This window comes from Humulus lupulus, chromosome 2, assembly GCF_963169125.1.
Source record: "Humulus lupulus chromosome 2, drHumLupu1.1, whole genome shotgun sequence".
Classification (NCBI taxonomy): Eukaryota; Viridiplantae; Streptophyta; class Magnoliopsida; order Rosales; family Cannabaceae; genus Humulus; species Humulus lupulus.
In genome coordinates, this window is record NC_084794.1 from 249,614,506 (window position 1) to 249,639,698 (window position 25,193).

The following is a 25,193-nucleotide window of genomic DNA, read 5'->3' on the forward strand; positions in this document are numbered from 1 at the left end:
TTTCAGGTTGTCTAGTTATTTTAGTAAATTTTATGCTCTCAAACTACATAATTTGTATTTTTGTTGGTTAGTTTTCTTTCTTGGTGATATTCTGTTGAATTATAATGGTTCATATGGCTAAATGATAATTGTAATGAAATCATTTTTCAGTCTTTATCAGATTATATAAGATTAAAAAGTTTGTCTTTTTGAAAAAATAAAATAAAAATATTTATATTATTTTGAATTTTTAGGTAATATGGTGCTATGTTAGTTACCATGGTTATCATTTTTATTTATAAGCGTGCAAAAAAGATAAACACAACTTTCGGTAAACACTAAAAAGATGTGCAAAAAAGGATTCAAGGAAGGGCCTCTATGGAATAGAGTGGTGCTTGCTAAATTCATTTGGGCTATCTCCTCTAAACAGGACTTACTTTAGGTTAACTGGGTTAACTGTATTTACTTGAAGGGGATTCATATTTGGGATTATAGTTTGCACCAAGATTCAAGTTGGTATTGGAAAAAACTGATCAAGATTAGCAAATCACAGTCTATTTCTCTGCTGGATTCTGTTACAGTTCAGGGGAAGTTGAAGCTGAACAGACTTTATTATTTGTTCCTTCCTGGCACCCCAAATCTTAGCATGAAATCTGTTTGGTGCAATATTTCAGTTCCTAAACACAGATTCATTTTGTGGCAATCTATTCATCAAAAGTTTCCCACAAGGGATCTCCTGCATTATTGTCACCTGCCTCTTCCATCTATGGTGTGCATGATCTGTGAGCTTGAAGCTGAAAGTCACTCTCATATTTTTTTTGAGTGTGACTTTTCTAAGAGAGTGGTACAGTCTGTTTTTGAGTGGTTGCGAGGTCTTTGTTGGCCCTCAAAATTTATTGATTGGTGTAACTGGCTGTCTTCTGACAGGAAAAACTATAAGGACTGGGTCACTTTAGCTGCTTCAATATATTATATCTGGTATAATCAAAATAGGTGCTATTTTGACAGCAGTTGCCTTACGATTTTTTCTGTAGTTAATATGATTTAAACTTCTGTAATAGCTAGAGTTCTTGGTCTTAAACTTAGATCCAAGAATATGTCTTCCAGAGCTAAACTCATGATACAATTTATTTCTAGCTTGTAATTGAGGGGGAGCTTTAGCTCTGGCCTGCTGTTGTACTTGTCTGTTTGATCATTAAAATTTCTTTTTTCTTGATAAAAAAAACTTTCGGTAAACACACTTTTGTTTTTGTTTTATTTTTTATTTTTTTTGCTCAGTTAACGGTTTTGACTAATAAAATTGAATTGAATTTATAGGCTATGGATATTTAACATATTTTCTTAATAAATATTTTTTTATATAACATACAATGCGCATTTTCTTAGTTTTATTTAGAAAATTTATTAATTATTTTTATTATATTTTTATAATTATCATATAAATTTTAAATAAATAAACAATATTATCTATCAAAGAATGACATAAACATACAATACTTTAATATATATTTTCCTGATCGCCTTTTTATGTCCTACATAGTAGATGTAAGTCATTAAAAGTTTAGAGAACTTTTCATGTCCCACAATAAGAGACATGAAAAGTATTTTTTTCATGTCTTGCTTAGTGGGACATGAAAAGTGTTGTCCGTGTTTTCCGCGTACGACAACGTAGCCAAAATGATCGTGTCATTTAGCCCTCCTCAGAAGCTAGAAGCTAATTTAGGTGTTGTTCCTATCACTGTCGGATAACATACCTGGCCGGTTATCAATGAGAGCCACCTTTCGAGAACGTAGTCAGGAAGTGGCCTTCTAAAGCTCCTCGAGCCGTGATCAGTTCATCAAAATCCCAAGAATCTATCGTCCTTCTAGGGGAGGAGAACGTTCTTGCCAAGTGTCAACTAGAGACACACTCGGGACCACAAATACTTGCCTGACACCTTTAGTCGCTGTAGAGATCATGTTGTCGATTTTGTACAGGCAACAAAGGGGATGTTCCACGATGCCACCTGGCATTGGAAAACATGCATCTACCACTCTGACAAGTACTAGGAAACACTTTTCCCAATAAAACAGTAGGCTTGACATCCTTGTATGGGCCTGCCAAATATCTGATGGGGCCCACCGACCTATTTAATGGAAAGAAAATCTCATTTGTAGATAACTAATCCCATTATGGGAACGATTATTATAATCAACTCTCATTAATGAGCTTCATCCCCTCAGCTGCCTATACATAGGGCTAGGGCATCACTTGTAAAAGGATCCTAACTTTCAGTGTATGCAAAAAGGTTGTTTGAATTCTTAGAGAGCTTGACCTTTGTAAGTTCTTCATCCTCAATACAATTGATTCGTAGAATAGAGCTAATTAATAACCTGAACCACGTAAAATATTGTGTTTAATCTTTAATTTCTTTAAGATTGATATATTATTGATAGTTGACGAAAAAACCAATCAACAAAAAGTATTGTAGGCCATATGAAAAATATTAAGCTCATTTTTCATGACTCCAATGATGGACGTGAAATGCCCTATTGATTAAAAAAAAACTACATTTTGATTAAAAAATCAAACGAATTGCATTTCACGTCCACCATTGGGGGACGTGAAATGCATATCCGATTATTAAACAAAAATTCCCACATCGTTTGAAAACAACACAATTCCTCTTTCTCCTTTTTATAAATTCAACACTCTACATTCTAAACAAAAAATATAAAATAATAATAATATATATCTATTTATTATTATTTTATAACAAATAATTAATTATTAATAATATTATTAATTAATTAATATTCATAATAATTATTTTATAATAAAAAAGTTTAAGGCTTAAAATTTTATTATTTAAATAATTTAATGAATAATTTAAAAATCAAAATTTTCACGTCCCCTTTAGGGATGCGAAAACCCTTTCATGTCCCTCATTGGGGACGTGAAAAATGAATCTTCTTTACAACCTCAAACATTATGACTAGTGTCGAATTAGTTATTTTAAAAATTGATGTGGTAGTAACCGATTACCATTATCATTTTTTTTTATAGTTTTTTAGTGATGTCGTGGTAACTGATTACTAATATGAAATTAGTTTTTATGTTTTTAATGATGTGGTGGTAGTTGGTTACCACTATCGAAAAGAATTTAATATTTTTTTAGTGATGTGATGGTAATTTCTTAGCACTATTAAAAAAAAAATTAACTTTATTAGTGATGTGGTGGTAACCAGTTATCCTTATTAAAATAAATCGCTACAATAATAACCATTTGGTACCCTTTTTTTTATTATTAAAATACATAATGTTAGGATTAATGCCCTAGAAGCATGCAAAAACATTTTATTGAATTAAATAAAAAGAAATTTTTTATTATATTTGAATATTATAATTATTGTTTGAATTAATTATATGATAATATCAGGAAAAGTCCTTATTCATTCATGAAAATATGATCTTGTGTTAGTGCGAGAGAATTAAGATCATATATAATGAATAAAATAGTCAGTAACGTATTAAAGTAATGAATGATTACTAGTGTGGTTTACTAAACATACGAGATGCAAGTGATCTAGATTCAGATTACTAATGTGGATAGACATCTTAGTAAATGTGATGTATATAATAGAGATTATATATGACATGACCGATAAGAATTAATTATCTTTATAAACTTGTTGTTTGACATAAATATTTGATTCTTATCATAATAGATGATCATTTGTAGATCAGTCTAAATCCTTAGTATTCATGAACTCATGTTTGTGTTTATTGGATCTTTTGATTCACTCGTTAAGGTTTCTTAGTATAATGAGCCTAATGAGTTTTGTTTTGGAGATTCAATATCATGAATGGCTGGAAACATGAATTACAATAATAGAATCCATACTTTTCTAATGGATTGAATATTGGTTCTCTTAAGGGTTAATTCTGGAACTGAATAGTTAATGAGTTCAAATCTATAATTTGATTATAGATAATTATTCATCAGTGAATTAATCTTACTTAAGGATCAAGAGGTAATTATAATGGTAAAACGGTAATCTTTACCATCTATAATTAACAAACTAATAAATGGAGGACAAAACTACATTTATTGATTATATCATTGGACTACAAGAGAAAACTCAGTAAATATAAATCTATAAATACTTAGAGTGCAATTCCATATTTATAGTAGACTAATCATGGAGTTAATAATTAAGAATATTGGATTAAAAAGTTTAATCAATAATCTGGTTTATTGGAGCTTCGTATTATAGGTACATGGTCCCCAGATCACCTCTGTCCTATATTGTCAAGGGTAAGGATGTCAAAAAAAAGGTTTGTAGAGAGGACTTAATTGTAAAGGAATTAATTTTCTAGAGTAATGAAATAATTATGTGATAGTTATGGGCAAATGATTAATTATGAATTAATTAATTATATAGATTTTATTTTGAAAAAATATAGGTTAAAATAAATATTAATCTTGTTTGGAATTAATTGATATTTATTTATTTAAAACTAATATTTTGAGATAAAGTAAATTTTGAATTAACTGATATTTATTTTGGGATAAATATATTGTCTTAAATATTAATTAAATAAAAAAATGAGAAAATTATGGATAACCCTAACGGTGTGGTCGACACACTCACTATACAGTGAGTGTGGCAGCACACACAGGGATTTCCTATCCCTAGGATTTGAATTTTGAATTTCAAATAATTTGTTTTATTTAATTATTTATATTTAATTATTCTTTTTTCAATATGATTTAAATTAAATAATGTTATATCTGGTCAATTTTATTTTAATAAAATAAAGATTAATTAAATTAGTTAATTATCTTTATAAACCTGAAAATAAGCGATACTTTTCAAGTTATTATTGTTCATAGACTGTCACGCTCTCTCTTTGAAACTGAAGTGATAGTTTTCCGAAACCTGAAAACTATTCAATTCCTCTTCTCTTTATCAAACCTCTCTACATCTCATGTGTTTAGTACATCTAGAGAGTCATAAATCAACCTTTTTGAATCCTATGTGTCCACACACGTTCTTGTGTGCTTGAGGATTGATTTGGAAGATTGTGTGAGCTTTCAGAACTTGGATAGGAAGATTGTTGATTTTATACAAAAAGATTCGAGGACACTTGATTGGCTACAAGAGGTAATCTCTAATCTGATAATATGTGATTTAATATATATATATATATATGTATGATCTTGGCTGATATTAATTATTATTAAAAAGGGTTCATTCCCCGCTGCGTATCTTTGATTTGCTCGTTTAATACCAACAATTTGTACCAGAATAGTCTGCACACACACACACACATATTAAATGCTGTGTGAGTTTCTTGCATTTGTTATATGTATTATGATATGTATATTGAATGGATGGATATATATTTTGAATGTATGGTTGAATGATGGATCATTAATTATATGGTGCTATTAAGTTAAGAATTTGAATTTCTAGATCTTGTGTAAGCTATAAAGGGCATAGGATTTTTGTAAATTTTAATTTTGAAATGTGTTTTAAAAAATCTGTACACAAAGAAGAGAAGGGACCCGAGCCACCAGCCACCAGCCACCAAGGCAGCAACCTGAGCCCCTTGGCCACCAGCCTGAGCCGCGCGTGCAAGCCAGGTGCACCAGAGCCCACGCGTGCACCAGCCACCTACTGAGGCTCTGCCTCATGGGCGCCCCAGTCCCCAAGCCTGCTCCTGTGCCGCTGATGCCGCACCCCTGCGCCGTTGGTGCTTTGCACCCCTACGCCCTTGGTGTCGAGTCCCTGTGCCAGCCACCATGCAGAGGCCACCCGAGCCTTGGCTTATGTCCTTGTGTCTCCGACCCTAACCCCAGGGTACCACACTTGGTGCCCAAAACTATAGATCCTATTTTTGTGGATAATTATTTTATTTAATTAAATTTTAAATTATTTGAATTTAAAAGTTTAATTATCTTATTTTATTTTTATTAGAAAAATAAAATATTTTTTAGTTGGTTAAGATTTTATCTTAAGTTTAAATAATTATTTCAATTTGATTATTTAATTATTTAAATTCATCCAAATTAAAAAGATGATAGAAATTGTTATTTAGTTAAAAGTTAGTTTTAATTAAATAAATTAGTTGGAAAGTTAGTTTCTAATTAATTAGTTGGACCTAACAAATTCTTAAAGATTAGTAAGAAAACCTAAAAGAGAGGTGAAACATTCTTGGAGTCTTGAAAACCACCTAAATGATATTTTGTAATTTTATTTATATTTTTTCAAAGATTATAATTTTAGATATGCCCAATAGTATTCCGTTGATCATTTATTGTATTTATTTAAATAAAAGTTAATTGATGGTTGATTGATAATATGATCATGCATTAGTTAATTACATGTCATTTATGAAACCCCACAAATTTTTTCATTAATCATGCATCTTTTAGAAACATAATTATTTAGAATTGTCCTGATTGCTTATATGAATTATTTTGGAGAAATCAATTGCATGCAAACTACTAAGTATTAAATAAGTTAAAACTTAGTAACTCACACCATAATATATACAATAGTTTCTATAGGCCTTTAAGATAACCAACTTTTATTTAAAAGGTGTTTTAATAAAGTTAGATGAATGTAATGAGTAATTATCCAGATCACATTAATTGTAGAAACATACTCGTTTATAATTAAATGTATTTTGTAAATAATTACATTCACATGTTATTAATAAACTAGTAATTGATTTGGAATTAATTGATTAGTTTAATAGAAAACATTATTTCTAAAATAGTAATTGGGAGAATGTGAACATCTCAATGTGACCTATTGTCTCCATTATTAGTACAACACCGTGAGATATTAATAGGGCCTCGAGGTGATTTTGTTTCTGCCCCCCTAAGGAAGGTTTCTAGACATATTAATACCAAGGTTGGCTTCTTACGAAGATAGGAATGAGTGATATATTTTATGCTTGACCGACACTAAGGCAGCACTCTCTAAGTTAAGTCATGAATTCTAAAATAATAGGTCACACTTACAAAGATACAATTAAGCTTTTTCAGTGGATAATTGCATCTTGACCAAACCAATAGTAGTTTATTTTTAAAAGAGAAAATAAAGAGTTATTTTGAGTTTTAAATTATAAAGAAAAGAATGTCTTATAAGCTATCTGAATTTAACTTGACTGACCCTAAGGTGACACTTTATTTGTTGGACAATTTTATCGCGGATTAGTAGATTTTGATTTTTGTGTTTTAATTGTTGCATTCATGCATCATATTTACTTTCTAAATAATTGATATTTTTCCAAATAGTAATATTGTTGTATTTTATTTCTTTTAGTTAAAATGTATGAAAACGACTGCACTATAGTGATTGAACTTAATGATGAAAATATAGTATTTTGGAGACATGATATTGATATATTATTGCTAAGAGAGAACTTGAAGGAAGCTATTAAAATACTACTGATTCAAGAACCACCAATAGAAGCTTCAGTGAATGATCAATTTGAGTACACCAAATTATTGAGGATAAATCATATGGAAATGTATTATTTCCTTCGATCAGTAAATATAGAGACAAAAAATACTCTACAAAACCTTAAATCTGTATATGATAGATGAGAGGCCATCTGTTGACATGTAAAATTACCCAACGGTCGTATGTACAATATACGATACCTTTTGAACGAAATAAATATAATATACGATAGAATACAAATATCTTAAACAAACACACATAAATTTTATAGTGGTTCAGCCCTGTTTTGATGAACAGTAATAACCTAATCCACTTAGTATTTAGTATTGAATCACTCGGTAGAAAATTACACGGATGAACAGAAGTATTCACTCGCTACTAATTTACCCAGAGTTTCTCCCAAAATATTCGTCAGATCTCCTTCAATGAAGCCCTGGGTCCTTTATTTATAGTACCCAAGGACTGTTACATGATTAGTAATACTAGGATCGTGGTTTGGTACACGATTATTGGGTAGTGGAGATACGTGTCCACCTCCCCATGATTATGAGATCGTGGTTCTTCTTGTTGTTTCTCTGGATCGTGGTATATGATGCATGATTGAAACCTCTAGGAGAATGCTAAGTCTAGGTTGGTCCATGAGACTTAGGTGCTAGGCCTGATGACCCTCTGGGTTCTAGACCTGTTGATCCTCTGGGTGCTAGGCCTGTTGATTTTAGCTTGAACGAGCGTGAACTTCATCCAGCAAAGTGTATTTAGGAGTTTAGGCCAACCACCCTATGAAGAATAGGGTGGGCCGACCACCCATGTGGCTCTTGAGCATGTCAGGATGACCACCCCTAGGGGTTGGGGTCAAGCCGACCACCCCTCGAGGGTTTAGGCCTGGTCGACTTCCCTATAGGTCCTGCACCTAGCTTTTTTGCTCATCGGTCTTTTTTCAATACTTTGTCATTTTTCTCTGACTGGTGATGCCACGTGCCACTTTCTTATTCGCCACGTCATCTCTTGATTTTTGAGGGATAGCATTCACCCCCCAAGCTTATCTTAATGTGTTCAACATTACGGTAAACTTGATCTGGCTCAAGAAACATATCGTAGCAGTACTATAAAAGCAAAGTCTCTTGGGACATTACATAGTACTTTTATCAACTATCGATAATTTGCTCGGCACGTATTTTTCAAGGATAATTGTAATTCCTAAAAATAACTATATTTTTCAAGGAAAATTAATTTCCTAAAAATCTAGTATATTTTTCAAGGAATTTTGAAGTCCTAAAAAGATAATATATATTTCAAGGATAATAATTCCTAAAAATACAAAATATTTTTCAAGGAATTTGAAGTCCTAAAAATATAAGATATTTTTCAAGGAATTTGAATTTTTAACAATACCAGATATATTTTAAGGATTTTGAATTCCTAAAAATATGGTTAGCTTGAGAGGCTATAAATAGGGGACTCACTTCTCAGTTCCCTGCTCTGTGCGCCTAAGCTGTAGGGATCTCCAAGCGTGACTTCCCCAATTCTTCATCAAACTCTGTAGATCTTCACTTGGGTAAGTATTTTCTCCTAATCTTCATATCATTTAATTTAAATGTGCTTAGATTTAGAAGAAATACTTTGAATTTTTGATGAATCTGTCTGAATCTCCTTGTTTTGTTTTATTTTGATCCAAAATAATTGACTTGTTTGAATCAAAAACTGTTCTTAATTGAAAATTGGCTTGTTCCTTGCCTCTTTTTGCATGATGCTTAGGGTTTAGATTCCAATAGGCCGACCACCCTATGATTTCCCTAGCCTGGACGATTTCCAGGGCTCCAAACCCTAGTATAGGTGATTTCCAAGGCTCCAAATCCAAGCCTAGGCTGTATTCATCATGCCCTGGGCAATTTCCAGGGTTCCAAACCCTAGCATATGCAATTTCCAAGGCTTCAAATCCAAGCCTAGGTCGTATTACTCATGCCCTGGGCAATTTCCAGGGTTCCAAACCCTAGCGTAGGCGATTTCCAGGGTTTCAAATCCTCAATTTTGGTTGACCCTAGATCCTCATTGTGTTGCACAATTTTTTGGAGACTTGAACCCCTAACCTTTTTGCGATTTTCTAGAGCTTAAATCCTCAGGGTGGTCAGCCTAAGGTGGTAGGCCGACCACCTTAGCTCTTTTTTGTCTCCTTGATGCGCCAAAGTGTTCTTCAATTCCTAGGATGGTCGGCCTAAGCCTAGGCCGACCACCTAGTCTTCTTTTTTGCACATTATTGGGTCTCCATTATCCTAGGGTGGTCGGCCTAGGCCTAGGTTGACCACCCAGGTCTTTTCTTTTGCGTTTTGTAAGCTTAAGGACTCAAGGTGGTCGGCCTAGGCTTAGTTCCACTAGGCCGACCCCTACTTTGAGACTTTGATCAATTTTTTCAAGTCAAGGGGAGTCCTATGGTGGTCGGCCTAAGCTTAGTCTCACTAGGCGGGCCCCCTATATAGATTTTTCCCTTGATTTCCTCATTTTTGCTCGTTAGTAATAGACAAGCCCCTAGATACTGGCCTATCTGGTCCGTGGAAGGGAGCTTCGTTATGTCAATCTACTAACTTTACTCTTTATTTTTCCTTTGTTGCAAATGTCCAGCTCCTCTTCGTCAGATAAGTCTATAAGAGAGCGTACTCCATAGGAGTTCTTGGAAAGGGTGAAAAGGATTTTCCCTCGCTCCACTTTATATTTGTTTTGTGAGGAATATTTCTTGAAAATGTATAGGCCAATGGCAAGAGTAAAACAGACAACTCGATAACCCACTGAAGATAATCCTCATATTGCTAGGCACATCACTCAGGGCTCTTTGCCTGGCTCTTCTCAGCATAGTACTCCCCGTGGCTCTCAGGGCATATCTTAACAAAGTCATTCTTCTCAGTGGAGTCTGTCCGATCAGTGAGACTCCTTGCAACGCCCTTTGCATCACGATACCAGTCGGGTTCCCCATCACTCTTCTTCTCAGCGAGAACATACCAAGGACTCTCATCGCCAGGCTAGTCATCCTCAAGAGCATTCTATTAACAGGTTTCGGCCTAAGGTGGTTCGCCCTTCTCCCAGAGCATGACAGTCTCACCAGCTACGCATAAGAAGAAGAGATGACAAAAAGAGTTCCAGTCATCATATTCTGGGGCCACCTTTGCCAGTGGGATCATATGGAAACCGGTTGAGAAACCTCACCCTGCTGATTATGAGGTTGTTTGGTTCAAGAGGGGTGCCTCTGGCATGACTGAAGAGAAGGTAAAGAACTTAAGGAAGTCCTTTTACCTCTCCGACATTTCTATTATTATCCCTAGAAAAAATGACAGAGCTGAGGACCCCCCTTTGGGTATGTGCGTCTGGACACGCTTGACCATCAAGTCTGGTGCCCTACTTCCTCTTCATCCATACTTCCGAGCATGGCTGATTATTTTGGTATTAGTACTTCTTAGCTGGCTCCCAACGCGATCTTGGTGTTATAAGCTGTAATGCCCTAAAATCCCTAATGCGGTTTAATGGTTGGATTTGGAGGCCAGGAGGGCCATAATTGATTTATTATGCCATTAAATGATTATGCACATGTTTATGTGAATTATATTATAATATGATGTTAATGCATGCATGTGGGTCCACATTTCATCATAGGGGCATTTTGGTAATTTGGCTAGTTGAGGGCGTAATTGTGTATTTTCATGCATGTTGGTGAATCATTGTTGAGGCCACATAATAATGTGGATTTTTTCGAGCCATTTGGCATGAGACGATATTTGAGGGCAAGTTAGCGGTTTGGTCATAACAGGTTTAAGTACGGGGCTCGGGGTGAGTCTCGGGGTAATTTGGTGATTAGAGCGTTGTCGGGAATTAAAGGGTAATGGGATATGATTTAATTAGTGTTTGAGTATGGTGGGAATTGGAGAGTGTTAATTATGACTAACGAGATAGGCGGGAAAGGACGACTTTGCCCTTGGGGGCTATTAAGAGGTGAATTAAGCATGGGGGTATTTTGGTCATTTGACCTAGGTTATATATAAGTTGAAGGCTGTAGAAAAGAGAACCAAAATAGAGCCTTGTCTTTCCTCCCTCACGATCATCATTTCCTTCTCTTTTCCTTTGAAATCTTGAAGCAAGTTTGGGGATTCAAACTTTGAGATTGAAGCTTGAGGTCTTAGGCTAGTGTTCAGCCATTGAAGACGTTTCAATTCAAGCTTAAGGTAAGATTTTAGTTCAAGTTTATGGTTCCTTGCCCTGTTTTTGTGTTGTTTTTGAGATTGGAGTTTTGATCATTGAAATGGGAATTTGATGAAGTTTTGAATGGTTTAAGGCATAGGTTTTGTTGGTTAGATGGTGAATAAGTTGTGGTAATAGTTGGTGGCTTTGCTTTGTGTTATTGGGAGTGTTTTAATGGGTTATTGAAATGAGTTTGAAGGGGAAAAACATGGGTTTTTGGCTGAGTTTCAGGTGAGGTCGCGACTCTGTTCTTCAGCGCTGTGGCCCAAGCTCATTGAAGAGGAAGGGTGAGCTGAAGAGGTCGTTGGGCCGTGACCTGGTGAAGGAGGGCCGCAACGCGTGTTGGGGGAGTGGAGTGTGGCCGCTTCTATTTGAGGAGGCGGGCTGCGGCATGGTGGTGTAGGGTCACGGCCCTTAGTGGCATTTTGGCCAGAATGATGTTTTTGGCATGGGTATTCAAACCTTAGGCTTCAGGATCATTTCTACTACCCGATTTAGTAGGATTCGATGTCTCGGAGGCTAGGTTTTGGTCCAGGAACCTTTTGTGATTCATTTTATTGATGGAATCCCATAATTGGTTATGACCAGGTGACTGTCAATGAACTAAATGGTTGATCGTTCTCAATGGTCGTTCTTTTACTAATTCTCGCTCGAACCAGAGGTAAGAAAACTGCACCCCATATGTGACATGCATGGCTATTCATGAGGCATGTTGAGTGTTTAAATGTGGACATTGATTGCATATCAAATGCTTAGCAAATCTTGCTCACTTGTGCATGGCACTGACTAATTAGTTAGAATTGGCAATGGTGTCAGTATTAACTGTGAAGTTGTGACTCACTAGTCAAGTTCGGCAGTAGTACTGAGCACAGGTTACATGGTATTGACTAATAAGTCAAGAACGATCTTAGCATGTTTAACGCAAGCTGACAAAGATTAGATCTAATCGACATCTGCATTGAATGACTCATTGTTAGCATTAATGCTAGACCGACCTCAAGTTCAATTAAAACTAAAGGTGTTTGTTTAGCCTCTGGCTAGTCACTTAGAGCCAGGGCCAGAAGGCCTAGGTGACTGCTTTGTCACATGGCTATGGGTGCTGAGCCCGTAATGGCTCACTCATTAGTCACTCATCTGTTTGAGCTAGTGACTACCCATCAGTCACTCATTTGGTTTACATTAGTGACTTGCTCATCAGTCACTCATCTGATAAGGGTATAAGCCCCATTATGGTTTAACTTAACCTCAAAGTGATATTCACTCATCTGTTCAGGGCTATAAGCTCTATATGATTATCATGATCATCATTTGATATTATGTACATGCGGTAATGAGTTTTCTTGCTGGGCCTTGGCTCATGGGTGCTATGTGGTGCAGGTAAAGGGAAATAAAAGCTCACCCAACCTTGAGTGGAGAGCTTAGGTGGTGATGTGTACATATGCGGCCACTTGACCACCATGGCCAAGGAGTTTTTCAGAGGAACTAGGGAGTTAACCCTATTTTTGTCGCTTAGGTCGGCAGGTTGTAATTTTCACACTGTAATGACCATTTTGAATTGTAAATAACTTGTAAACGCTTTTATGGGCCCATGAAAGTTTTATGTTTTATATAAAACATATCCTTTCCTTTTGATTGGTTTTTCACCTTAACCTATTAATAACACCTAGATGCATGTTTATAACCAAATAACTCGATTAGTGAGTTAAGCACAGTTCAAAGTTCATAGTAATAGTCTTGGAGTAACTAGGGCGTTACATCTGCATTGTACATTATCTATCATCATAGAAAATGGGCTGCTCCAGTACCTTATGAGATCCACTACTTATTTGATCTGAAGAGGAACCATTCTCAGCGCAACTCGGGGTACTTCCATTTCCACCATTACACAAGCGAGGGTACCGATACCTTCTTGAAAGAGATCTCTGGAAATATTAAGGCATTTTGATATGCCGACAACTATTTCTTCACTAAGGATGCAGATGCCAACTATTCCAAGTTTGAGCACATTGGGCCTTTTACAGACCACTCCCGACCCAGGCTATGACTGTTAGGGCTAAGGTGCTGATTGCCATGACCCCTGAGGAGAAGAATGTCAAGACTCTCGTTACTTCAGAGTACCTTAGGAAAGTTGGGTTGTTTCCTTCTACTATCGCCGATATTTTAGATGAATATGGTCCCGAGCCTGTGAACGCCATAGACTCCCCGGGACCTATTCATGTCGAGGAGGTACTCTGTTCGCCCGTGCTGGATGGACAAGAGGGTGATGAGGTGGGTGCATCCACACACTAGCTGCTTGCTTCAGATGATTTTGATGAAGCCATGTTCGAACCTGAATCTTATTCAGAAGGTCTGACACTTTTATCATCTTTACTTTATGTTTCATCTGTATTTGATATCCTGCTAATATTTGATCTTCTTTTGCAGGTTTATATATGTTTGGTTTTGTTCATACCCAGCAAAGGTCGACTCCAACCAAGACTAGCCCTTCTGTTTGAGCAGCTAAGAGGGCCAGAGTTGAGCCTGATTCGATAACGGAGGTTCCTCCCAAGGTGTCTCCTCCGACTCCCTTGGCATTTAGTCCTGTCCCAGAGGTAGAACCATTCTTGCCTACGCCGGTTCCTCCCAGTATCATTGATGCAGGTGCCTCCTCTTCTGCGCCCGCTCCCTTATCTGAGCCACACCAGTCTATCATACATAATTTAGGTTCCATCATTGACTGAGTGTCCCATCTAGAGCAGACGACAATGACTTTTAATGGGATTAAGAGTGAGGACTTGAGCACCATCCTCACGAAGTCACTCCTTGAAATTTAGAGTGTAAGTCCTCTACAGTTTTCTTTTTGTCTGGTTAGCTTGTGTGTCGACGTTATCTAACTTTTTTTATGTATTTTGCAGGCACTGATGCTGGTCTCCCATGTATGTGATAGGTCTGCAGAGTATACCTCTACATCTTACAATCTTCGTTTTGAGCTTGAAGCTGTCCGCTATGAGGTGTTGTACCTTATGCACGTTCTTAGCTCTAGGGATGTGGGCATTGCTTTCAAGATGAAGAGATCAGCACTCTCTGCAGTACCATAGAGCTTAAATAGCAGGAAGTGACCGAGTTGATTCTCAGGGTAACCCAGACGGAGGGGAAACTTGCCGATCACCTCAAACAATCTGAAGCTGAGAAGGAAAAGTTTGTTGCCGACATGGATCAACTGCAGAAGGATGCTATTGTCGAGAAGGAGCAAGAAGTCAAAGCTGCCCGGGACAAGGCTCGAGAGGAGTATTTAGAGAAAACTTTCTCTTGCTTCTACTTGACGTGGAAGTCCAACAAAGATCTGAACTTGGATTTCCTTTCCGAGAAGACGCAAGCGAAGGAGCTTAGGAAGATTTTGACTCGTGAGGCTGCCAAGGCTCAGGGTGATCTTTCAAATGATACTCATCGCCCTAGTTAGTCTTATTTTGGTCTTTTACTCTGTCTGTGCTTTCATGCCATTGGTGGGGCACCTTGTACTTGACAATTTTTACAAATGACATTTTATGCCTTTATGCTTTTTTGTTATGAGTACTCAGTGTATTGATTGAAATTTTTTATTTCCAATGCTTACTAAGTATATCAACTCACAACCCTCATTGATTCAGGTATTAGTATACTTTGAACACAGGTATTTCACATGCCATACTAACCTTACTTCTTTATGTTTTTCATGCTAACAACCATGGTAATGTGAGTAGTATGACACTTCACCAAGTACCATGAACAAAACAGTCAGGTCGACCACCCCATGGGTGATAGGCCGGCCACCCTATAAAGGACATGGCTAGAGTCTCCCTACCAATGCCTTTTTGTTTTTTTTTTTGCACTTTCAAAACATATGTTGAACAAATGTCCTAAAAAAACTTGAGCTTACTTAGTACTTAAGGTCATGTCCTCATTGCTTATGTATACCCCGATTGGTATGTACTATATGCCCTCCAAGTGATCATGGGTTTAAAAGCCTTGGTCACTTGCTACTTCATCAAACCTTGCTTTGAGCATTTAGACATAAAACTATCCTTTTCGCCCAATGATGCAAGCAGCAAATGCTTGTCCTTTATTGGTAGTTGGGTGATGGTTTCATACTCAGTAGTAATGATACCTATGCACAGATCTAGATTGTGTAGCAATTGTCGATCAAAATCTACATAATCTCTCGTGTGCTCATTATAATGATTGTAGACAAATGTATCTAAGTTGGATCAACTGGGTCTAGATGGGCTAATCGAGCCAGTAACGAGTCTTAGATCAAATTGTCACTTGGTCCCTCAAGGACGAAATTCGATTATGATCCAATGATGGCGCCTGGTCTTCGAACCAGTCTTTTTTCTGATCATATGGGCCGATAGGTTCCTCAATAACCAAGGTCAAACGTGATCAAATAATGGTGACTGGTCCTCAGACTAATCTCTTGTTGATCGTATAGGTTAATAGGTTCCTCAAGAACCAAGATCGAACATGATCAACTAAATTGGTGACAAGGTCCTCAGACCAGTCTCTTGTTTGGATCATATGGGTTGATATGCTCTTCAAGAACCAAGATCGAACAAGATCCATAATTTGACGACAAGGTCCTAGGACCTATCTCTCTTGTTGATCGTGTGGGTTGATAGGTTCCTTAAGAACTAGGATCGAACATGATAAAATAGATTGGCGACAAGGTCCTCGGACCAGTCTCTCGTTTGGATCGTATGGGTCGATAGGCTCTTCAAGAATCAAGATTGAACATGATCCATAATTTAACGACAAGGTCCTAGGACCTGTCTTTCTTATTGATCGTGTGGGTCGATAGGTTCCTCAAGAACCAGGATCGAACATGATCAAATTGATTGGCGACAAGGTCTTCGAACTAGTCTCTCTTTTGGATCGTATGGGTTGATAGGCTCCTCAAGAACCAAGATCGAGCATGATCCATTAATTTGACGACAAGGTCCTAGGACCTATCTCTTGTTGAATGTAATTTAAAGAATTAAGAGAAACTTAAGAAATTAAATTCATTCATTGAAGCACAATGGCAGTTACATAGATAATTTGAAAATAATACATTTGCAAATTAAAACTCGTGTCACTGCTGAACAGCTTCACTGATAGTACCGGCGAGGTGTTCGCCAGTCCACTAGTTTTTGATTAGTTCTCCATTCAGTCGAGCTATCTTGTATGTCCCTGGTGGGTTCACCTCCTCCACAAGGTATGGCCCTTCCCAATTATGTCCTATTACTCCTGCTGTAGTGTCATTAGTGTTTAGGAACACCCTCCTGAGTACTAAGTCTCCAACTTGGAATTTTTGATCTTTCACTCTGGAGTTGAAGTCTCTGGCCACTTTTTGTTGATGTGCTGCTACTCTGAGACTTGCCTTTTCTCTTCTTTCTTCGATTAAATTGAGTGACTTTTCTATTAGTTGATGGTTCCTCCCTTGATCGTATGCCTCTCGTCTATGCGATGGGGGAGTGAGTTCAACTGGCAACATGGATTCTTGACCAAACGCCAAAGAGAATGGGGTATGGATTGTTGCCGTTCGAGCCGTTGTTTGATGGGACCATAGGACCTCCAGAAGTAATTCTGGCCAGGCTCCTTTGGCTTAATCAAGGCATTTCTTCAAAGTGTCTTTGATAATCTTGATCATTGCTTCTACTTGACCATTAGCATGGGGGTGTGCTACCAAGGAAAAGCTCTTTGTGATTCCATGCATCGTATAAAATTCGATGAATATATCATTGTCGAATTGAGTTCCATTGTTCGAGACTATCTTCTTTGGTAGACCGAATCGACATATGATATTCTTCACCACAAAGTCTAAGACTTTCTTCGAGGTGATGGTTGTGAACGGCTCTGCTTCAGTCCAGTTGGTGAAGTAGTCTACCGCTACAACAACAAATTGGACTCCTCCCCTTCTTGTGGGTAGCTTTCCGATCAGGTTGATTCCCCATACAATGAACGACCAAGGGCTTTGCATTTGTGTTAATTTATTAGGTGCTCCCCGGGGTATCTTGGAGAACATCTAACACTTGTTGCATCTTCTGACACAGTCCATAGAGTCTTCGTTCATCATTGGTCAAAAGTATCATTGTCTTAGGATTTTCTTTGATAGGTTCTGCCCCTCATCGTGATCTCTACAAAACCCCTCATGTACCTTGATCATTAACAACTTTGACTGGTCGGGTGTAACGCACCTTAACAGTGGTAGGAAGTACCCTCGTCGGTACAGGACCCCTTCGACTATCATATATCGTGCAGCTTGTCTCACCCACTTCCTTGCTTTGTTCCAATCATTGGGTACTACTCCTTGGTTGAGATAGTTAATAATAAGGGTCATCCATGTATCTCCTAACTCAACAGGTAGTGCCTCCAACTTGGTTATTCTTCTTTCCGCCAAGTATTTGACGGGAATGACATTTAGGGTGTCCGCATGTTTGGCACTGGCTAGCTTGGCTAAGGCATCAGCATTGGGATTCTGATCCCTCGGGACTTGTGTAATTGAGTATTTCTTGAACATTGTCAACAGGTCCTTCACCTTGTTCAGGTACTGCACTATCCTAAATCCCTTGGCTTGATACTCCCCCAGTACCTAGTACACTACTAGTTTGAAATTGCTGAATATCTCCAGGGACTGTGCATTCACATCCCAAGGTAAGCGTAATCTTGCTAGCAAGCCTCGTACTCAGCCTCGTTATTTGAAGCATTGAATCCAAATTTGATAGCGCAGTGGATTCGATGATTGTCCAGAGTAACCAATATGATTCATGTGCCTGAGTTGTGTTCATTGGATGCTCCATCAACAAATAGCTTCCATACGGGAGTATCTCCTTCCTTCTCGGTATCTCCATTCTCCGATTGGTAGGAAGGGTCTTCAAGGTTAGTGCCTTTGACTATGAAGTTCACCAATGCTTGTCCTTTTATCACCATCCTCGAATGATAAGTGATATCAAACTGTCCTAACTCCACCGCCCATTTGAGTAATCGTCCCGAGGCCTCTGGTTTCTAATGAACTTGTCGTAGTGGTTGGTTGGTTAGGACTCAGATTGAGTAAGCTTGGAAGAATGGACGTAGCTTTTGAGAGGTGACTATTCAATAGTAGGCTAGCTTTTCAAGAGGGGGATACCTAGACTCCACACCAGTTAGCCATTTACTGATATAGTACACAGGGTGCTGTACCCTGTTCTCTTCTTTCACCAAAGCAGCACTGATTGCATGCTCGGTGATTGCCAAATAGATGAATAGTACTTCACCATCGATTGGCTTCGCTAGGACGGGAGGTTGAGCGAGATGCTCCTTCAAGGCTTTGAAGGCTTTCTCACATTACTCGGTCCATTGAATCTTCTTGTTACCCCTCAGTAAGTTAAAAAAGGGGACACACTTGTCCGTAGACTTTGATATGAACCTATTAAGGGTAGCTACTCTCCCTGTTAAGCTTTGCACTTCTTTGATTATGGTAGGTGACTTCATGTCGATCAAAGCTTTGATCTTCTCGGGGTTAGCCTCAATTCCACTTGAATTGACTATGTATCCGAGAAACTTACCAGAACCAACTCCAAATGAGCACTTGAGAGGATTTAACTTCATGCGATACTTTCTATGTATTACAAAGCATTCCTCTAAGTCTTGAACATGCCTTCCAACTTCTTTGTACTTGACTTACATGTCATCGACATATACCTCCATATTTTTTCCGATCATGTCTCGAAACATGCCATTCACTAAACCCTGGTAAGTGGCTCATGCGTTCTTCAAGCCGAATGGCATTACCTTATAATAGTACAATCCCTTGTCTATCCGGAAGCTGATATGTTCCTATTCGGGAGGGTGTGTACTTATTTGATTATACCCAGAATATGCATCGATGAATGAGAGTATTTCATGGCCTGCAGTTGCATCGACCAGTTGGTATATTCTGGGTAGTGGGAAGCAGTCTTGGGGCAAGCCTTGTTCAAATCTCTGAAGTCCACACATGTCCTCCAGTCCCCATTTGGTTTTAGGACCAACATGGGGTTTGATACGCAATCTGGGTTGTAGGCCTCCCTTATAAAACCATTTTCTTTGAGTCGTTCAACCTCTTCCTTCAGGGCTTAAGATCAGCCTTTGTCAAGTAGTCTCATTTTTTTTTGCACCGATGGGTAGTTTTTGTTCACATTGAGGACATGGCTTATTACAAATGGAGAAATTCCAACCATGCCCTTCTGTGACCAAGCAAAGACGTCCTAGTTCTTCTTCAAAAATTATACCAACCGTGACTTAATTTCCACCTTTAGCTCTTTCCCGGCTTTGATTACTCTAGTCGAGTCCTCCTCATCTAGTAGGACTTCATCAAGATCTTCGACTAATCCTACCCCCATGACATCATCCCCAAAGCAACGATCGATGTCATTTCCGTTGCTTTGGGAAACTTGATATAATTACATATCTTTGTTAAAAGGAGCCCTCGACTCCAATAGAGTGTTTCTTTCAACGTCAACTTCCACGTAGACAACCTCATCGATTCCTTCATTCCCTTCGCAGCAGGTTACTACCATGTTGTTTATGCATGGTCCTTTCTTTGCCTTGACCACTGACGCGTTATAGCATTTTCCTGCCTCCATTTGGTTACCATGTACTCATCCTTGCCCTGCGCTTGTGGGGAACTTCAAAGACAGATGCCAGACAGACACTGCTGCATGTAATACCATCAAGAGGGGTCTCTCGAGCACTACGTTGTAAGCCAATGAGCAATCTACCATCAGGAACTCTATCATCACAGTCTTGTGCCTAGGGGCATCCCCCATCATGACCGGTAGTCTGATAGTTCCTGTTGGTGCTAGGCTTTCTCCCATGAACCCATATATCACTCGGGAACAAGGTGCCTGTCCTTGACTGTCAGCTTCATCTTCTTGAGGGATGATTTGTAGATGATATCTATTGAGCTTCCCATATCTACCAAGCATCTCTTCACTCGGGCATTAGCGATTTGAATAGTAAGGATCAGAGGGTCATTTTGGGGGTACCTTACTTGCTTGGCATCATCCCTCATAAAAGTGAGAGTTTCACTTTCATACATTGGATTTTTGGAGACTGCTCCTTGACTGCCATGCACTGGGAAGACTCTCCGACCTTATGTCTTAGGGTCCTTGCATATCGCTCATGAGCATTGTTACTGTTGCCTGCTATGTGGGGGCCCCCACATATGATATCCAATGTGAAGTCCACGACTGCTGGCTCTAGTGGTGGACTCCTTTGCCTTCATAACTCTGGATTCTTGCTTGGGGTTTCGGTCTTGACTCGGTACCTCGAGAGTTTTCCTGATCGGAGGAGAAACTCTATCTCATCCTTCAACTGTTTGCACTAGTTTGTGTCATGCCCATAATCATTATGGAAATGACAAAACTTGTTCTTGTCCCTCTTTCCTTTCGAGCGCAAGGGTGGTGGCTTCCAGTATGGTACCTCCTAGTATGTTGCCAAGTAAATCTCAGCCCTTGATGTAGTCAGAAAGGTATAGTTGGTGAACTTGGGCTGGTAGTGCTGATGCTTAGGTTGTTTGTCGATTGGTGCTAACTTATCCTTCTTTTCTCCTCTCTGCTTGGCCCCTGAGGTACTCCTCTTCTTACCGTTGACCCCATTGCTACCCGAAGGTTTTGCATCGTTCTTGCCTATGTTGATAGTGTTCGGATGGTTTATGCCTTTTTCTTCTTTCATGATAGCGCCGTCTAGCTTCATGTCTTTGTCTGCTCGGTCTAGGAACTCCTGCAAGGTGTTGGTAAGGTTCCTGCGTATGCTATCCCACAAGGGACTACGATAAATTATTCTTGTTGAGATGGCAATGAACTTCCCTTCATCTCCTACTGTGGATGCTCAGTTTGTCTCCCTCATGAATCTTTGGATGTAGTCCTTCAGGGATTCATCCTTCCCTTGCTTGATGTCATCTAGCTGATTGGCATAAACTGGTTGAATTCGTCCAACACTGAAGACCTTGCAAAATTCCTTCCTGAAATGCTCCCAAGAATTGATGGATCCAGGTTTGAATTTCCAATACCATTCTTGAGCTAAGTCGGAGAGAGTCGTAGGGAATACCTTGCACCTATAATCATGCTCCCCATAGAGTAACTCCATCTGATCCTCAAACTTTCTAATGTGTCGTATTGTTCCTCCATCCTAGTGTATGTTGGAAATTTCAGGGTCTTGTATTTTGGTGGTGGTTGAGCAGCTTGGATATTGGTGCCGAAGGGACTCATACTTCTATGAGCTAGCTCAATGTCGGAAGGTTTCTTTGTCAGGCCCTGAACAACAATGATGAGTGCATCTATTTGAGCCTGCACTGTTGGTGGAATCGCTACTCTAGGTTGGGTAGACGTCCCTGGTACCCCCTCTTGAGTGCTGGTCCTTCGGTTGATGACCTCCCTCAGATCCTGAGGTTGTGCATCTTTTTTGAGTCTATTAAACACGAAATTGGTGTTGTTCATTAGTTCTTTTCCCTTGCGAGACTGAGGGTGTAGGGATGGTAGGTCTGCCTTGCCCTTGCTGGTGTGATCCTGCCCCCGAGCCTCTCCTCCTACATGACTTTGAGACTTTGAGCGGCCGTTTCTTTTCTTGTCATGCCTCTCAGATGTCTATCCTTCCTCTCCTATTTCGTCTGTCCCCCTAGGAAGGGGCCTTTGGGTTGGTAAAACTCTTACTTCGAGATGAAGTGTTATTCTTCTTAGTCATGGAGGAGGCAAGTGGCTCTGAGAGCATCCTTAGGGTTCGACTCCTCTCCTGGGACACCCTGTTACTGCTGTCTCACATCTCTGCTACTTTGGCCTGCACCTCCCTCATTGCCTGAGTAGCAGCATCAACATTAGCTTGGGCTAACTGGGTAGCCGCCTCCAGGGCCACAACAACCTCTTGGCGCCTCCGGCCTGCTTCCTGATCCCTCTGGATCATCCTCTAGACATACTCATCTATCTCCCACCATTGTTGTTCCATAGTTTCCCTCTGGAGGGAAATTTCTGTAGCGAAGGCCTCCTGCCTCACCAGAAATTGCGCCATCTTCTCTTGGTGAGCATCTTGTTGATATTCCGCATTAGGTTGATCTCCAACCTCCATCTGAGGTTCGTTAACGGGATCGATAGGAACCTGAGTGGTGGAATCCCTAGGAGCTGTCTTCTTTGTCTGACTAGGTTTTGGAGGCATCGTAAAACTGATGAAAATGTGTTAGTTGATTTCGTACTCTCAATGAAAGCACCATAATGTTGACCTGTGAAATTGGCCAATGGTCCTATGTACAATATACGACACCTTTTGAATGAAATAAATATAGTATAAGGCAGAATACAAATATCTTAAACAAACACACAGAAATTTTATAGTTGTTCGGCCCTGTTCTGATGAACAGTAATAACCTAATCCACTTTGTAAAGACCCAAAATTGCTATAAACGCTTAGTGCCTTGATTAGCGTGTCGGGAGGGCATAATTGGCTTATATGTGTTTAATTGGTTAAATGTGTGACTATGTGGCATGCATGATTAATATGATTATGTGAGTATATTATATGCATGTGGGCCCTTTACTGTTCATAAGGGCATATTTGTAATTTTGGCCCATTAAGGACATAAATGTGATTATATGTGATAAATGGATGAGGCCACATAATTATGTGGATGCATATATATATATATATGTATTCAGTATATGGTTCAAGATGTTCCTAGTGAGCGGATTAGCGAAATAGTCACAACGGGGTTTAATACCCGGCTCAGGGGAGCCTAGGGGTATTTTGGGAATTTAGAGAATATTTGGGATTTATTGAGTAATGAGTATGTATTTGATAATTAATTTGACACGATGGGATTAATTGGTTAATGGTAGGAACACTTGAGGAATTAGCGGGAACAGGGAGAAATGACTGTTTTACCCTTAAGGGAAAGGAGGAGCTGATTTAGTCTAAGGGGGAAAATGGTCTTTTATGGGTTAAGGGTATACTTAGGAATTTTAGGAAGTGATCAAAAACACAAAGAATATCCTCACACTCTCCCTTTCCCTCTCACTCACGTTCACTCTCTCTCTCTCTTTTGTGTTGAGGCTTTGAGTTTGCTGAAGGAAAAGACTTGGTTTAAGCTGGGATTGGAGTTGGGCTAGGTTAAACTGAAGAATTAAGGCTGGAAGTGGGTAGATAATAGCTAGAGAGATTCAAACCATAAGTTGAGGTCACTTTCAAGTTCAATTTTTGAATTCTGTTGGAGATTATGCTAAAGTTAGAGCTTTCATGATTCTGGTTCTTAAGCTAAATTCAGCTACTTAGGGGGAGTAAGAAATTGTTTATGGATTGAATATGATGTTTAGGTTATAGGGATAAGTTTTCTGGGCTTGAATATGAGTTTGGTATTGATTTGGGAGTATGGCTAGAAGGATTTTTGAGGTTATGGCTGGGTAGAATGCTAAGGAAACCCAGGGATTTATGGATTCGCGGGGGTGCGCCGCGACGCAGCTCATGGGTGACGTGGCTTGCGTGCCCAAAGTACCCTGGGAGGGCTTTCTGACTTGAGGGTGCCTCGCGACCCTGGGAAGCAAGTCGCGGACCGCCTCCGCCCAAAAGCTTGAGGCTGCGCCTCTGACTTGAGGCGCACCATGACCCTTAGGGCCAAGTCGCAGCCCGCCTAAACAACTTTGGCCTAGGATAGTTTTTAGGCTCGGGGATTCGAACCTAGGCACTCGGGATGAATTCTACTACCCGGTTTAGTAGAATTCAAGGTCCCGAAGGCTAGTTTTTGTTTCCTAAATATTTATTTGGATTAGGAAATTTATGGTTACCCATTGACACTGTGACTAGGTTTATCGCTAAGGCTTAGGACTGATGATCATGCTTTAAATTATTCTTCGCTCGGGATTCGAGGTAAGAAAACTGCACCCTTGTGGTTGTGAACGGGGATGAGTTTCCCAACAATTGAATATGTGTGCTATGTGATTGTACTATTGTTATGTATATAAGTATGAACGACTTAAGAGTGTCAGGGCTGATGATAAGCGTACTGAATGCAACTAGGCCTAAGTGAGACATGGTCAGCTAGATGAAAATGGGGCTCGTCCTAAGCGTGCCAACCCTGAACACTTGTGAAATTGGTTGAGATATGAACTTGAGATTATATGTGTACCATTGGTTGGTTTAATGCTTGTATTCTGTTATATAATTGAACTGGATGTATTAAGATTGATTGAATACTACTGTTGTTATATGTGCTTGTTGTTTATGGTTTTCTTGTTGGGCCTTGGCTCATGGGCACTATGTGGTGCAGGTAAAGGCAAAGGGAAATTGGAACAACCATGAGTTGGATAGCTTTGGGGGCGAAGTGTACATAGTCAGCTGCTCGTCCACCACGGCCAAGGGAAAGTACAGGGACAAAGCCCTAAAACTTGTATTTTTTCTATTAGACTGGCTTTTGGTTGTATTAACTTTTGGGGATTGTATATTACAGCTTATACCCTGTGTTTTGGGATCACATGTATCAAACATCTGTTTTAATGAAAATTAATCGTTTATGATCAAAATCTTTTAACCCTAACCTGATG